At 43.4% G+C, this 12,018-nt stretch overlaps 1 protein-coding gene across 2 annotated transcripts in view; it reads right to left on the reverse strand.

Annotated features, from left to right (window-relative positions):
• Nucleotides 1-12,018, reverse strand: part of ZNF470 (zinc finger protein 470) — a 70,653-nt gene that overhangs the window by 4,711 nt on the left and 53,924 nt on the right. Inside the window, exon 5 of one of the 2 annotated variants that reach the window (XR_003004836.1) lies at nucleotides 6,625-6,707. The gene's annotated coding sequence lies outside the window, so the exon portion shown is untranslated. Of the gene's footprint in view, nucleotides 1-6,527; nucleotides 6,708-12,018 lie in introns of those variants that run through there. The other variant, XM_024757212.1, reaches the window with a different exon arrangement.

Below are 12,018 nucleotides of genomic sequence, written 5' to 3' on the forward strand. Positions count from 1 at the left end.
AGTCCAAGAAATCAATTTTTAAATGCTTTTCCTCACCTTACTCTCATAAACACACTTTCCTGTAAGATCTCATACTTTACAGTATTGTTTTAGATGTTTGGTTGCTTGAACCTTCTGAAATTTTTTTGAATGACGTGAGGTAAGGATTTAACTTTCTTTTCCCAATGGAGAGACAACTGAATAATCCTGGTTACTCAGAAAAACAGCCCAAATAACTAATTTATCCAACAGATAGGATGAGCAAATGCATCGTATGTAAATTATCTTATTAATCCCAGCAGCCCCAAGTGGTAGGTGTTATTAGCCTCGGTTTTTTTGTTTTGTTTTGTTTTGTTTTTTTCCAGAGAAGGGAACTAGGCGTAAAGGAATTAAATCATTTGTCCAGAGGATACATGACAAGACTGAAAGAATTGAGATTGGTTTTCTTACGAGTATCCATCTATGTCACATAATTGGGAGGGGAAACTTCCTTTGTTTAGCTGTTTAGGAGGTGGGTTTCCAGGCATTCCAAGGATAGGTCAGTATGAAGAGGGGAGAGATAGATTTTAGAGTAAGACTCTTAATTCACCCTCACTATTTCCTTGTTGTTTGTTTGTTTGCCGCACCGAGTGGCTTACAGGATTTTAGTTCCCAGACCAGGGGTCAAACACGTGGCAGTGAGAGAGCCAAGTCCTAACCACTGGACCATCATGGAATTCCCAACCCCTCACTACTTCTTATAATAACCAGTCGTTTAGTGCAGGAGACCAGGTCGGGGAGCCTTCAGGGGGTTGAGAGCTCGGCCTCCTGACCCAGATCTACCACAAACCAGCTGTGCAACTTTGGGAAGTGAATTAACTTGGTCTCAGTTTCCTTATCTGTAAAATGGGGACAATGAAGTTCCTACCTCACAGGCTATGGTGAACATCAAGTGAATAATACACATGCTTCACATATATTGACTGCTCAAGAAATGTCATCATGTTATCATTATTACTAAGCACCAGGGGCTCAACACGGGGAAAATTCCACAAGTGGTTCTGATAGTTCAGATAATTAAAGGTTGTTCTTAAAAGAGACTCAAGTTTGAGGAGCTCCCTCAAGGCCCTGGGGAGCTGGGGAAGGCTGCTGAATGACTTCTTGGGTGAAGATTTCTTCCCAAAAGAGAAGAAGGCAGTGAGGAGACAGTGTCTAGAATCTCATTCTATGTCTTACTCTCATTTTTCTCAAACTTCTGTCATTCATGTATCTCTTTATCAACGTTTGCCATGTCTCTGCATTAATGGATACCACCTTATGACTGTTTCCATTTCCACATGACATCTGAATATAAGTAAATAGTCATTTATCTAACATTTTTATTGTAAATGATCTCGTTTTGTAAAACCCTTTCAAAAGGACCTTTACAAAGGAAACTTTAGAGCAGCCTTATAAACCGAAAGCCAGTTTCATGTGCCATTACAAAAAAAAAAGGAAATAAAATCAGGATTAATAAATCATAGCTAGAAGCTGCTGCTTGGTGTGGTAAATTGAATTACTGGCCCACGTTTTTCATCTTCCTGCTGTAGCATAACACATTTTCCTCTTGCTGTAGCCTCATGGCAAGCCAGGGCGTGGAGAAGTAAACTCTGGTTACCGTGAGGCTGTGGTAAAGGGTAAAGATGTATTATTTCCATGAGCCTTGTCCCTTTGCTAATTGTGCTTTGTATCCTTTCACTGGAATAAACCACAGCCGTGATGAGTTCAGTGAGTTCTCCTAGTGAATCACCAAACTTGGGGGTCATCTTGGGGATTGGCAACACAGCTCTCAAACCTTGGGCCAGCACAGATGACCACCGTTCTACCAGAAGTTGAGTGCTGTTGACATCTCTTTGGGGCTCCATGAGTAGCTGACAATTTATTCATTCAACAACGACTTATGAAACAGCTGTTACGTGGCAGATGCTGTCTTGGGTGACTAGGACAATCAAGATATATGACTTGATGAAGTTTACCTGCTAGTCGTGAAAACAGACAATGGACAAATAAACCCAAAAATATAAAATAAAATATAGTTTGTGCTAGTTCTATGAGGTACATGACATATGGTGAGGCCACTTTCGATGGGAGGTAGTCTTTTTGAAGAGGTGGCATTTTGAGCTAAATCCTGAAAGGTGGAAAGGAGCCAGTTATGCAAGAATCTGTGGCAGGGAGAACAGCATGTGCAAAGGTCCAGAGGGACAACAAGGAGGCCAGTGTGGCCAGAGCAGTCAGGCAAAGGAGGCAGTGATGGGGGATGGGGTCAGAGAGGCATCCAGGGTCTTGAAAGCCACAGTAAAATCTTTTTTTTTTTTTTTTGGCCGTGCTGTATGGCATGTGGGATCTTAGTTCCCGAACCAGGGACTGAACCCGTTGCCCCTGCAGTGGAAGCGTGGAGTCTTAACCACTGGACCACAAGGGAAGTCCCCCACAGTAACATCTTTTTTTTTTTTTTTTTTTTTTTTTTTCGGTATGCGGGCCTCTCACTGTTGTGGCCTCTCCCGTTGCGGAGCACAGGCTTCGGACGCGCAGGCTCAGCGGCCATGGCTCACGGGCCCAGCCGCTCCGCGGCATGTGGGATCTTCCCGGACCGGGGCACGAACCTGTGTCCCCTGCATCAGCAGGCGGACTCTCAACCACTGCACCACCAGGGAAGCGCCACAGTAACATCTTTGAATGTTATTGTAGGCGTGTTGGGAAGTGATGGAAGGGTAGAGGAAAGGTGTGATATAATCTGATTTAGATTTTCAAGGCATCACTGAAACTATTATGTAAGGAATGATACAGAAGGGGCTATAGGTACAGAGGATCAGTTAGGAGGCTGTTGTACACCAGGTGAGAAACAATTGCATTTGGTGGTGGCAGTGTGTGTGGAAAGCAGTGGACAGATTCAGGGAATACTTTGGAGGTGGAGCTGAGAGCCCTCACAGATGGTCGGAATAGAAAGAGTGAAAGGGAGGAATCAAGGATGACTTTGGGGCTATGAAGCTGACCAGCTGAGTGTCCTGCAGTGCATTAAGTAGGGTCACGTTTGTGTGTGTGTGGAGAAAATCCAAAATTCCCTTTGGGGCATGTTAAGTGTTCGATACCCGAGTTTCTGAGGTCAGCACCAGGAGAGCCTGGATTACTCAGATATCAGGATTCGAAGACTCTGGGGGTGAGGGTTAGGAGTGGGCTCAGAAATCTGCTCAAAGAGCACAGGCATCTAGCAGGGGCAGTGACAAAAGTAGGCTCCCGGTACTGTCCGCGGTTCTGAAACCCTTCAGGCGGATCTGTCCTTGGTGCTGAACCGGCCGTTCCTGAGCTGTCCGTGGTACTGAACCTCTAGGAACAAGAGCTGGAGACTCTTTCTCCCTCTCTCTTCCTCCCTCCTTCCTTCCCTCCATCTCTCTCTGTCACTTTTTCAAAGTACCCACCCTCCTGGGAAAGGCCCCGCTGTTGCCTGGAAACAAAGCGCTCTAGAATGAAAGCAAATGAGGGGAAAAAAATCTGCAGTCATTTTTAAGAGGCAGCTTTGGCTCTTAGGACTGCAGGACCTGGCTACATCTTACTATTAACACGAAGTTTCCAAAACATCTCTGAATATAGGAAAACAATCGAAAGATGTGCCAGAACTCAGGCTGTTGGTTACGTTGGATTGGGGGAGGCATGGAAATGAGATGGGGAGTGACGAGCCCTTCGTTTCTATGTTGTGACGTGGGGGCTACAAGAGGGATATTATTGTAGATTTATATAAATACATCACTGCTATATTTCATGCCAACCTGAATTTCAAACATTTGAAATCATGAGCTTTGGGTGGCACTTTTTGAAATGACAAGAAGCCTTGTGATTTAAAAATGCCTCAGGACTTCCCTGATGGTGCAGTGGTTAAGACTCCATACCCCCAATGCAGGGGGCCCCGGGTTCGATCCCTGGGGAAACTAGATCCCACATGCATGCCGCAACTAAGAGTTCGCATGCTGCAACTAAGGAGCCTGCCTGCTGCAACTACGATCCAGCGCAACCAAATTATATATATTTATTTTTTTAATTTAGAAAAAAACTAAAAAAATATTCCTCAAAAATCCACACTTGCGAATATGATCAATTGTGTAAACTGTGTTTGTTATTTTCGTATCATCTTAGCTGGTGAATAAACATGCCGGCCATCTTTTGTTAGGATTAGTCTTCAATTATGTAGGTTTTGAATTGTGTAAGATCTTAAAAAATGAGTCCCTGGGGTAAAATCCAACCATTCTTGGATTGATGAATGAATGAATGAATGAACACGTTTGTCATTCCCAAAGATCTGGTCACCAGGGAAGCCACAGCTTTTCCCACTACTATGAAGGACAGACATTCACAAAGCACCCACTATGTGATGGGTTTTGCAGGGGACACCCAGGAGACCTGAGGCATTTCCCCTTTTCCTAAGTGGATGATTTCCACACCTCTTCAAGGGGGAGGAAGGTTTGCGGCTTTGATTTGAGCTCGTTGATCAGGTAGAGCCACTGAAATCTGGCTCTTACATACTTTTCTGTCCTCTCATGGCATTGTCAGCCCAGTGGGTTTTGATATTCCAAATTCTCTAAAGAAGCTGTAGCTCATTACGTTATATATTTTTCTTGCCTACTGTCTGTCTCAACTTCTAGAATTTAGGCTCCATGATGGTAGGGACTATCTGTTTCTATTTCATCCCCAAGCCTCCAGCATCTAGGACACTTCTTCTAGATGGTCTATGAATTTTTCGAAGGGTTAAATGAATGAAAGGTGATGTTTGTAAACACAAGATATCCCAATATTTTAAGTTGGTAACTCACTAAATTAAAAAGAAAATGAGTGAACTGAACTAAGCACATCAGTTGGCTGGATGCAGCCCAAGATTTGCCCGGTTAAGTCCTCCAAGGTCATGGAATCCCTACTGAGAAAGACTCTGCCATGGGACCACGTCATGGCCAGGAGAAGTGATGTTCCCTCCTCCAGTCCGTCAGTGGTGGCCCAGAAGGCAGGGTTGTGTGCCACCAAGTGTGGAATCTGGTCAGTAAGGATCACCCCACAAGGATAAGAACTTACTTTATCCCTTTTAACAATTTCAGGGAAAATTAATCACATTGTGTGGTTGCATCTATTTACCGTGGCCCTTCCCCCAACTAGCAGACACTTAGGCTATTTCCAAACAGTAATCATTTGGAAGCCTCAGACCCCTTGAGAGAGACCCAAATTCAACTGTAAACCACACAATCCAGGGCAATTAACCCAGGGCAATCTGTTGCCAAAGACCTTCTTGTTTCACAACTACTGAAGATTCTTCAGTTTACTCTGCAGGCAAAAAGTAAAATGACTGATGTGAGAAAAACTCACTTAGTTGCCAAAAACCTTAAAGCATCCAGTCACTTGGGGTGTCTAGGGTGAAATATAAAGTGACAGAGTTCCCACGTCTGCTTAGAGAAATACGTGCCCACAGAGCTTTTCTGTGGTCTGACGGATGGGGTTCACATTCTAAAGACAGAATCTTTATAAGTCAAGCAACATTTATTGATAGCTTATCGTGTCCTCAACAAGATACTATCCATAGGGGGATGTTATTATCCTCATTTGACAGAACAAAATAGATCTTTGTGGACTGATATGGAAAGGTCTCAAAGACACATCATTGTATGGGAAAAGAGCACGTTGCAAAGCCACAGATGGAGTCTGACATCCCTTATATGAAAAAACCAACAACACGTAAAACAATGTCAGATATTTTCTGTGGATGCATAGATGTGTATGTAAAGGCTTGCCAAATTTAAAACACAAAACGTATTTAAAAGAAAAAGCTCACAAGACATTACCGAGTTTATCAAGGTTACATTTGTTTGTTCATGATGAAAACCCACTTTTTTTTTTTTTTTGCCACACTGCACATCTTGCAGAATCTTAGTTTCCCAACCAGGAATTGGATCCGGGCCCCCGGGAGTGAAAGCACTGAGTCCTTTCACTGAAGGACTCGAGTCGCTGAACTTCCAGTGAATTTCCCCCCAAAAACCACTAATTTTGTTAAACGATTATCACAGTCAGAAAGTTCATGAGAGACCCTCAAATTTCAGCATGGCAAAACTCACGGATAAGGTTGATTTTGCTTAAATTCCAGGTTTACAGGAAGTTTTTTGTTTTGGGGGGATCAGGACTAAATAGGATGACCCTGTTATATTTGGTTAATCTCAGGGTGTAAATTAATTTTTCTTCCTGGATTATGGCACGCCGTGAATGTGACAGTTTTGCTTCCACGTGTACTGCTTACCAAATAAGAAGTTAAAAATCCTAAAATCCAAACATTGACCATTGTATTTCAATGTCACAGATGTTAGCAATAAAAAAAGTAAAAGTGCACCTTCACATCAATGAAATATGACATATCGATTTAATTATGACAACTTAGTCAATAACAACAGTGCGTATATCATAGTAAGAGGCTGATATGCATTTGACATTGTTATTATGGGATGGGTAATATTAGCCAAGATAAGGAAAGTCAGGCCAGTATCAATGTATTTGCAGATATGCACACACAAATTCCATTTCCTTCTGTAGGCACAGAGATGTATGTAAATGAAAAGTAAAAGCACACTCCCAGTGCACCCCAAATCCACAGCAGTCACTCACCTCTAGAGCAGAGACTGGGGTTGCTGAAGTGAGATCAGCAGGAAATCTTGATCTTTGACAGAGAAAATGTTTGTACTTGTTGACTGTCAAGAAAGAAAAATAAAATAATAAGTTTAAAAGAGAGATTTGGAGAAGGTAAGTCCCTCTCTGAGAGGTGAACTATGAATGGTCTTGCCCACCCTAATTCCCACTGTCTAGCACACAGCAGTCACCCTTCTGATCCCTATTAAACCAGATCACCTGGCTTATACAGCCAGTAAGTAGCAGAGTTGTGATTCAGACCTGAAACTCACAGGCTCTAAAACCTACTCCACCCCACAGACAGCCTACTTCAGAAGGCTTTTCAACACCACAAGAGACAGCCCTCCCCTTCCCAGCCTCACCCCAAAATAGGGTTTGTAAATTCCCCAGGGAGGGGGCTGGGGGATGGCGGTCAGTTCTCCACAAGAGTCCTCTCCTCCCAGAGAGGATCCTGGATCCATCCTTGGGCAGCCAACCTGTTTTTCTTTCCATCCCTGGGAGACAGTTGATTGCCATGGAAACCCACATCATCCTCCCAAAGATCCAGACCACCAGCGATGGGAAAGACAGTCCTACCTTTTGATTCCCTGGTTTGTTGGGCCTGATAGGATAAGATGAGGGCTGTGTGTGTGCATGTGTGTGTACAGTATCTCTTGAAGGTTTCTAAAGAAACTGATAATTGTGGTTACCAGAAGAGAATCCGGTGTTGGAAGATTAGGAGAACGTTGTTTTTTGTCTTATATTCTCTGTCCCTTTTGAGTGTTGTATCAAATAAGCTCTTAAATAAATAATAAAGGCATAAGGTGGAAAATATGTATGTTTTTAAAACATTAGGATAAAATGAATAAAGAATTGGGATACAATTTTGACATGAGGTGTACAGTGATTTAAAACTTCTTTATGGGACTTCCCTGGTGGTACAGTTGTTAAGAATCTGCCTGCCAATGCAGGGGACACGGGTTCAAGCCCTGGTCCGGGAAGATCCCACTTGTCGCAGAGCAACTAAGCCCGTGCGCCACAACTACCGAGCCTGCACTCTAGAGCCCATGAACCACAACTACTGAGCCCGCGAGCCAAAACTACTGAGCCTGCATGCCACAACTACTGAAGCCCGTACGTCTAGAGCCCATGCTCCACAAGAGAAGCCAATGCAATGAGAAGCCCGCGCACCACAATGAAGAGTAGCCCCTGCTCGCTGCAACTAGAGAAAAGCTGATGCATAGCAACGAAGACCCAATACAGCCAAAAATAAATGAATAAATAAAATATTAAATTACTTAAAAAAAAACTTCTTTCTGAAATCAAAGTCATGTACCCACATACTTAAAAAAAAATCAAATAGTTCTGAGTGGCAGATGCATGGGAGGTAATGGGGGAGGGATGGAGTGGGGGTTTGGGATCCGCAGATTCAAAATATTATATAGAGAATGGATAGACAACAAGGTCCTCCTGTAGAGCACAGGGAACTATATTCAATATCCTGGGATACACCATAATGGAAAAGAACATAAAAAGAATGCATACATATGTATATCTGAATCACTTTGCCGTACAGCAGAAGCTAACAAAACACTGTAAATCAACTATATGTCAATAAAAAAAATACATGGGAGGTAAGTTGTCTTATTCTCTATACTGTCCCATAGGCTTGTAGGATTTCACCATTACTTTTTTTTTTTTTTTTTTTCACCATTACTTTTTGAAGGGCAACAGGCGGGTCCCAGTTTCAGGTGAGGTACAGTAAGTACACTCTGCCCTGTCTCTCTCACTGAGGTGTTTCAATAAATTAGCAGCCTGTAAAGAAGTAGGAGTCAGTCTGAGAATTTTAATCACCAACATCTGGCACACTTTGGGTGATACGTAGGACAGGACAAGGCAGCAGGGTCAGAGGCCTTCAGTCAGCAGCTATTTACCAACTTTCAGAGAAGCATCTCAATAGATTAACAACCTGTACAGAAGTAGTAGTGTTTCTTCTATCGATACTTCTCTCTCTGTCTCTCTCTCTATATATATATAAGGCCGTATAATTATATAGACATAAGTATATATACTTTATATATAGTTACATAGTTATATATGTACAGTATATATATGCACTATGTATATAATGTATATATATACTTTTTAAAAACATAAATGATAATACACAAGATATACTGTGGTCAATTGTTCATTTGTTTTCTCATTTAATACTGTAACCAGAGCTCCTTCCATATCAGTATATTCAAGTCTTCCTCACCATTTCTTACCCAGACGAACCTAAGCTACTTAGCCAACTTTCTAAGGACAGATTCTTGGGTGCTGCCTATATTTCCTGTCTTCTGAGCAAGGTTCCAGTGAACCTTGGGTGAGAGGAGGCTACCCTTCCTCCAGATATGCATACAGTGGTCTTTGCTAACTGCGGCTCTGCTCAGATATCCCCTCCTCAGAGAGGCCTCCCCGACTGCCCAAGCTGAAGTAGGCTTCCCCTTCACCCTCCACCTAATTACCTCTGATCACGCTCAGAATTTAGTGCTCATGGCTCCATATGACAAAGGGCTTTGGTTTGCTCACTGCTGGATTCCCAGCCCCTAGAACAGTGCCTGGCACAGAGGAGCTGCTCAGATATTCGCTGAATGAATGACTCTCCACTCACCCTGAAGCCTATTGTCTCTTGAGATGCCTGATTATCAGAAGATGCAGAGGTACTCCATATTCACATACTTAAAACCGCCTCTCCTCCACCACTAAGGATGAAAGAAAGGAAAAAATCTCAGGCTCCTTGACCTAATTCTCTTCTCCCCCTTTCCACACACTTCTGCTCACACCAACCTCCCTGTGATACATTGAATTCAGCAGTGAAAAACGGCAACTTCACACCTGCCTCTCTCTGTAAAGCAGGTGGTCACATAAATAAACACTCACATTCCCTGCAGGCAGCTCTTTAAAGAAACTTCGGCAAAAGGAAAATTCGGCAAAAGGAAAATTCCCTCTATGAATTTTCATGCATTGGAGAATATTGGTTGGGTAAATGAGTATCTATGATGAAGGAAATGGAAAATCTATGGAGCCTCCTAGGGTGATGATGCCGGTGAAGGTGAGTGGGTGGGGAGATGGATGGATTTAATTCCCTCCTAATATTTCTCCCTGGTCGTGGGAGACCAATAAACCCCAGGGAAATTTGTTCTGATAATAGGCATGGAACATGGTTGCACTTGAACCTCACATCAACCTTAGGAAGTGATAATGAGATTATTATAATGATAATTATGACACATAATAGAACACTTTTGTGCCAAGAACTGTTCTAATTGCTTCACTGTATTACTTCATTTGCTCTTCATTACAACACTATAAGGTAGATACTATCCTTATCCCCATTGTACAGATGAGGCAACAGAGGTGCAGAGAAATTAAGTCACTTTCCCAACATTCCTTAACAGGGGAACAACAAAGCCAGAATCTGAATGCAGCAGTCCACCCCGGAAGCTATAACCTGATGCTGTCATTTGCACCTCGTTGGTCAGAACCTAGCTACCTGGCCACATCCAGCTACAAGCGAGACTGGGAAATGCAGCTAAAACTTAGGGGTTCTGGCACAATAGAAGTAGAGACATGTTTTGCGGGACAGTGAGCAGTCGCTACCAGCTCACCCCTAACCTTGGATTTCTTTCATGTAGTTCAGATCCAAAAACTAGGGAATGCACAGCCCAGCCACCCCACTTAATGGGCCAGGCAGTAATTAAGACAGACATTCTTATACATTGGCAGGGGGAGTGCCAGTAGGGAAATCATTCTGGGAAGGTGTATTGGTATCGCTAACTGATGCTATCTCCAGGTAGATAATGTCTCCGACTCCCAGCTGGTGTCAGAGAACTGCTTGGTGGTTTTGGGAAAAACACACACACACTGGAACTGGTGTCAGAATCAGAAGGTCTAACCTCCAAAATCCTACAGCATCACTTCTGCCATATCGTATTGGTCAAAGCAACCCACAAAGACAGCACATGTTCAGGGAATGGGAAAACAGAGTCCAGCTCCTGAGAGCAGAAGCTGCAAAAAATCACAGCCATTTTTAATATCGAAAATGAGAATATATTTATTCATTTATATATTTGTATGCTTGTTTTTTGGCTGCACCACCTGGCTTGTGGGATCTTAGTTCCTGGTCTTAGTTCCCTGACCAGGAATAGAACCCAGGACCCTGGCAGTGGAAGCGCAGAATCCTAACCACTGGACCGCCAGGGGGTTCCCAGAGAAATTTTTTAATGGAAAAAGGATATGGGGGGAAAAGAGGAGCAATAAAAAGAAAAAATTTTTTTACGGCTTATGGGAAGAGGTAGCGTGAGGGCCCCAGTCCTAGGACCACACACATGCCCTGGGACGGTGGTCGCAGCTTCAGGGCAGGCAGATTCTGCTCCGCCTCCTCCATCTCTGCAAGCTTCAGGACCTTCCAGCGCAGATCCAAATAAAGACAAAACGCAACCACGTTCTACTCCCATCTTGCTGACCCTGTCCTGTGGACTTTCCCAAATATATTATACCTAAGCCTCTCCTCCTGCACTTAAATGACATGTGTGTCAAGAGTTTCAGGGAGAGCAGAGTACACACTCAAATGATAATAGTAGTAAGAGTTGTTATACCCAGTGAGAGGCAACGTCTCATGACTATGAGAAGATTCAAACGGTTAATCCACGTCAAGTCCTTAGGACAATCCCTGGCACTTAAAAAAGACCCCCAAAGTGCTGTTGCTATTGTGGTTGCTGTGGGTATTTTAAGAGGTCCCATCAAACTGTTATAAAACACGAGAAGCTTAGTATATGTCACGAAAACAGCTAAGGCTTTAGAACTGCAACGTCCAACGCAGTAGCCAGTAGCCATAGCAACTATGAAAACTTTAATTTATCCAATTATGTACAACTAAGAATTCAGTTCCATGGCCACATGCCAAGTGCTCAAGAGCCACACGTGGTCAAGTGGCCACCACACTGAACATCGCGGACACAGAACTTCCGCATCTGTGCATAAAGTTGGGTAGGACAGCGCTGTTTTGCGGGCCCCAGTTCCTTTTGAAAGGACTTTATGCTAATTAACTCACGTCATCCACACAACAACCCCATCTATAGTGCAGGTTTCGCGACTGCAACCTCTTTACAGACGAGGAAACCGAGGCTCAGAACATTAGGACACGGGTCCAAAGACACAGAGCTGGGATTTGAACCGGGCAGACCTGTCTCCCAACCAGTCCTAATCAATTCTTGTTGTTTTTTTCAGTATTGTTGAAGCAATACCTTTCTTCCCTTCTTCATTCCTGCATCTTCCTCCCCTCCCCGCTCTCCTTCCCAACCCCCTCCCTTCCTTCTTTTCTTCCCTCTCCTTCCTTTCCCCCCCTCC

This window comes from Neophocaena asiaeorientalis, unplaced genomic scaffold, assembly GCF_003031525.2.
Source record: "Neophocaena asiaeorientalis asiaeorientalis breed wild unplaced genomic scaffold, Neophocaena_asiaeorientalis_V1.1 scaffold1132, whole genome shotgun sequence".
NCBI lineage: Eukaryota > Metazoa > Chordata > Mammalia > Artiodactyla > Phocoenidae > Neophocaena > Neophocaena asiaeorientalis.